This window comes from Labrus bergylta, chromosome 4 (genome assembly GCF_963930695.1).
Source record: "Labrus bergylta chromosome 4, fLabBer1.1, whole genome shotgun sequence".
Classification (NCBI taxonomy): Eukaryota; Metazoa; Chordata; class Actinopteri; order Labriformes; family Labridae; genus Labrus; species Labrus bergylta.
Window position 1 is genome coordinate 7,232,907 of NC_089198.1, and position 4,310 is coordinate 7,237,216.

Consider the following 4,310-nt stretch of genomic DNA (forward strand, 5'->3'; position numbering starts at 1 on the left):
ACACCACACACTTGAAGATTATTTGGACAAATAAAAGGCCCAAAATCAGGCCTAAACTCCCCTAGTGTGAAGCCAGCCTCAGGACAAACAGTCCAACTAACAGAGTTAACAGCTGACTATAAAGACAAAATCTTCACTGAATATTTAAAAGTTGACTTTTGCTACAATGCTATCAAGTCAAATAAATACAAACATGAAACAAATATGAGAAGCAGCAGTCACCACTCACCAGAAATCCTGCTCTCGTAAACACGGGAAGAAAGCTGCATCCAGATAGACCGAGAGAAGATTCTGGAAGTCTTTTCCATTTTGGGTTGAGAACGGATACATGGTGTAGTCACTGGCTGTTTACGAAGGGAGGCAACAACAAAAAAACATGTCAGACATAAAGCTCATCAGCAAGCCAAGAATTAAGAAACAATCATCTGAAAGTCATTTTCTCTTCTAAAACTGACCGGTAAAACTATTAAAAGATAACCTAGCTAATTAGCTTTTTATTTAACTGTAGGAGGATTATGTGTATGAAACATAAACTGTAAATATTAATGGATGAAGCCTGAGTGATGTCACCCATCTGTTACAGCAGGGGCTCCTGAGGCTCATCGGCAGCAGCCACCATGCTGGAAATCCTGTCTCAGTATAACTTTCTAGACTGAGAGCTGGAGCTGAGGCGGGTTTTAAGCCTCGTACACATCGCGCCCACCTGTCAATCATGTCAGCTACTTGGCTAAATATGGTTAACACATATCGTTCCTTAAATCGGATTTGTTGTAGAAAAATACACTCTCCGTACAGTGTGTGCCCATGTGGACAACAACTAATCCAGGCTGTTAACATATTTATTCATGCTGTAAAAACAGTTTTTTATTTGCATGTGTTGTGTGAATGTGAATTCCGGTGTTCCTGGAGCCAGCCTCTAGTGGACACTCGATGAACTGCAGGATTTTGCACTTCCACATTGGCTTCATTTTTCAACACTGCACTGGTTGTGCAATTCTTTCATTACTTGGAATCAAACCGACTGTTGCAAGGCAAGGCTTTGTAAATTAAAGCAGCAGCAGGAATCAGTAGGTTTGTATTTGAAACAGGATTATGACTTCAATCTGAGGTGAAGTACGTCTAAAGACAACATCAATGATCTGCTTCAATCATCGGTTTGACCATCTGATAGACAAAAACAAGGAATAAAGGTCAGGTCAATGTAATTAATCCAGTATGTGAACCACCAGTATGTGAAAACACATCTTCCAATGGTGGTGAAGTTCAGTGGAACTCTGACGCCTCTCTGTCCAGCCTCTACATGCTGGACAGGGGTTTAACTGGACTCCTGGAGACTCTGCTGAGTTCTGTAAGTCATTAGGGGACAATGTGTTAACATCTATGTTTTTTTTCCATGTTTCTACAGAAAGCTGATTATACTTTTCTTCACTGCACTCGCATACTACGGTACTTTGACGAAACCAGTAAAGCCAAATTTCTTGATTTCAATATCATATGTGGACGTAGGACATTCCTCTGACCAGTCCCTCTCGTTTTCCTTGCACCACAGCAGACATGGATCTCAGGCATTCTGTTAACCTTTCACCCTCGCACGTACACACACAGCCTGTTCTGAGCAGGGCTGAAATAGAGGGGTTTATAGGCATGATCAAATACAGGATCAGAGTGGATTTAGAACAAGAAACTTCACAGACATGTTTTGTGGAGCTCTGAGACTTATTTAAACAGGTTGAAGAGGAGGAGAATATGTGACCTTTAAGTCATGAAGGCTGTCAGTGCTAGTGATGACTTTTGTTCTCTTATCTGTGCTGTATCACTAACCATCTACCCAATTGATAGAAATATGTACAATGAGGTATCTTAAAACATGAATTATCATAATCTAAAAACATCATAACACAATAGTAATTAGAAAGCACAGAGGCTGAAGGCTGCAGGAAATATTATCAGACAAAAAAAAGTGATGAAGAATATGTTTTTATGCTCCTGATATGTGGAAGACACCGCATCTGAAAATCAAAGTAACAAAGTCTATGAATAATAAAATTTAAAACAATGTAAGACCTATCTTTTGAAACAGACTTTCAGTGGAGAGTAAAATGATAGAAGATGTCTTGTTTTAAAGACTTTTACTGATTGGATCGAAACAATTGATCGTTTATTGGTGGGATGTTATTCTTCTAAAAGGTCGGACTTATGGCTGCACATTAGAAATGTATCTCATTCATAAAAGTATCCACTGTTTCAGCCAATACCATTCTCCTTATTTGACTGTTTAGGTGTCGCTCTATTGAACTTAAAAAAAGAACGGCCTTTTTGCAGTTTCCACTAACGAGCCTCAGCCAGACTTAATAAATAACCTGATAATGACTGCAGAGTATATCAGTCAAAAATCCAAACGTCTCTAGTTGAGATATTTGTATTCACTGTTGCATCATTACTACAAAGTTTGATTAAACCAGTCTTCACTAACTATTATTGGGTCGAAATTCAAACATATAAACCATTTATTCAAAGATCACATTTAAAAAGGTGTATTGACACATTTCCTTAAGGTGGTGAAGTTCAGTGGCACTCTGACGCCTCCCTGTGGTTTCTCAGATTTTGACAGCCCTGTATTGCAGGTGCTCACTTCAAGCTGCCTTCCCACATTAGTGTAACCGCTGACCTGAGAAGGGACACTTAACCAGCCTCAGCCAGAATATGAACATACCTGATAATGAATGCTTTGTATATTTTATTTACTGTTGAAACATAACTACAAAGTTTGATTTCACCAGTCCTGAGCCTACTTACTTGTGCCTGATAAAGAAGTGAAGGTGGTTAAACTGTAATGTTGCAGTACTCAAAATCAGTCTGGGTCTTTTAAAGGTCTCGGTCTCGTCTCGTAATCTGAAGCATTTTTACTCGGCCTCATCTCGGTCTCGGATTTTAAAGCATTACCAATCAAGACTACCACTGATAGGCTATTTTTCCACGTCATTACTGTGATAAGAAGGTAAACGCCCCTTTCTAAAAGAATTAAAAAAACTTCAATTCATGATTTGATTTATATCCCCAGGTTACTGCTGAAACCTTCTGGGTGTTACAGTTTAAGTGAGTGACACGCCCCCTGCACACAAGATGATGATTGTTTTATTTATATTTATGGTCTTGGTCTCGTCTCAGTCTCGCCCTGCCTTGGTCTTGGTCTCGTCTCAGTCTCTGAGCACTCTGATTTCAGGTTTGTCTTGGTCTCAGTTCGTGTGGTCTTGACTACAACACTTGGTAAAACATACACAGATGAAACACAAATTGAAACTTCTGCGTACTATTTTATTGTACTTTTGTATGAATTCTCCAAAGTCTAACCTCTCTATTGCAGCATTACGTCTTTTATGAATCTGTATGTTATTGTTTGTTTGTACACTGTCTGTGTTGTCTTCTCCTTTAAAGCACAAGAAATCTTTTTTCAGTTATACAAAACAGCTCTATGAAACTGTAGATTTCAGAGGAAACCAAACATGAAGCTTTTCAATGTTTGCTTCAACTATTGTGAGCTGTAAGTTATTTAAAAACATCATGTGGTTGTTCAATGTTGTCTTTTAATCTTAACTGTATGATAAAACTCAGACTGACAAACTCACACTGTCCCTTTAAGAGAATTCATCACCTGCGTGAGGGCAGCATGGTAACCCCTCCTTATTGCTCAACTCGACTCTGTGCACACATTTCCTGGTTCCCTCTGGTTCACTAATATACGAGTGCAAGATAGGTGTAACCAACAAGTGAGCTCCCCAGCCCCGTGCAGCGTGGATCAGCAAATGAGCAGTGACAAAAGGACACTGAGGTATTTTTCGTCAGTGTACTACTTCTACTACATATCCAAATTCTTCCATTACTTGTAATCAAACCGACTTTTGTAAATTAAAGCAGCAGTAGGAATCAGTAGGTTTGTATTTGAAACAGGATTATGACTTCAATCTGAGGTGAAGTATGTTTAAAGACAATATCAATGATCTGCTTGATCATCAGTTTGACCACCTGATAGACAAAAACAAGGAATAAAGGTCAGGTCAATGTATTTAATCCAGCATGTGAACCACCAGTATGTGAAAATACCTCTTCTAATGGTGGTGAAGTTCAGTAGAACTCTGACGCCTCCCTGTGGTGTCTCAGATTTTCACAGCTTGTAATGCTGGTGTTCACAGGTAGCTCCGTTCTGACAGTAGTTGTAAAACATGTTCACTTATTCTCTGTGTTTTATTCACTTCTTTTTACATGTTAAGAAATGTGTGACTAGAGTTTTTTACATGCTTGCTTATAGAGTT